Below are 814 nucleotides of genomic sequence, written 5' to 3'. Positions count from 1 at the left end.
AAGATAAATATTGCATAGTGCCACTGTTGTAGAATGGGGCTAACATCAGAGTTGGAGTAAGAATGTGAATAACTGGATAAATTATGTATAGTGCATTGAAACAGATGAGGGAGAGAACAGTTTAAAAGTGATATATAATAGGGTATTATGGTTATTACAGGAGTCCGGAATGAAGTTACATAATGGAGTGTACTCGGGGCAGGGGGAGGGGGGATTGTATACCAATGAAGGAACTTTTCTTTTACTTTTCAAAGAGAGGGGAGAACTAAGGGGGAAGGGTGGGCAGGGAGAAAAGTGAAACAAAAGGCTTTTTTAAATAGGAAGCCTTATCACATCGTCTCACTTCCTTCAGCAAAAGAATGATAAAATACATGTAAAAAGATACTTTATATGTAATTTTGAAGTTATCTATTCTAATCTTATATGACAGAAGAAGAATCTATGTTTCTGAGTTATGTTTTTGGACTACCAAGGAAACAAATATATCTCAAAGAAGTGCAACCAGTTTATATATAGAGATAGAGATAAAGATAGGGAAATTTTATCTCACACATTTTAGGCATTTTCTTAGTTGGGGCCAGTCCTTCAAAATGGACATCATACTTTAGAAGGTGAAGGGTCAATATAGGAGAGAAAGATTCTCAAGAGGGTAATTGGCCCAGTGACTATAACAACAGGCTCAAATATATTAAGATCAGGAGAATGTGCAGGCCAGGGCAGGGTTCATATCCAATGCTAATGGGGATGTTACCAGCGGTAGTCAACTTGACGGGAATTAAACCAATATTTTAATGTAACCAAAAACCAAATATTT

The sequence above is a fragment of the Elephantulus edwardii genome, unplaced genomic scaffold (assembly GCF_000299155.1).
Source record: "Elephantulus edwardii isolate Elephantulus edwardi_28Jun2011 unplaced genomic scaffold, EleEdw1.0 scaffold00004, whole genome shotgun sequence".
NCBI classification, from domain to species: domain Eukaryota; kingdom Metazoa; phylum Chordata; class Mammalia; order Macroscelidea; family Macroscelididae; genus Elephantulus; species Elephantulus edwardii.
This window is presented reverse-complemented; position numbering follows the sequence as displayed.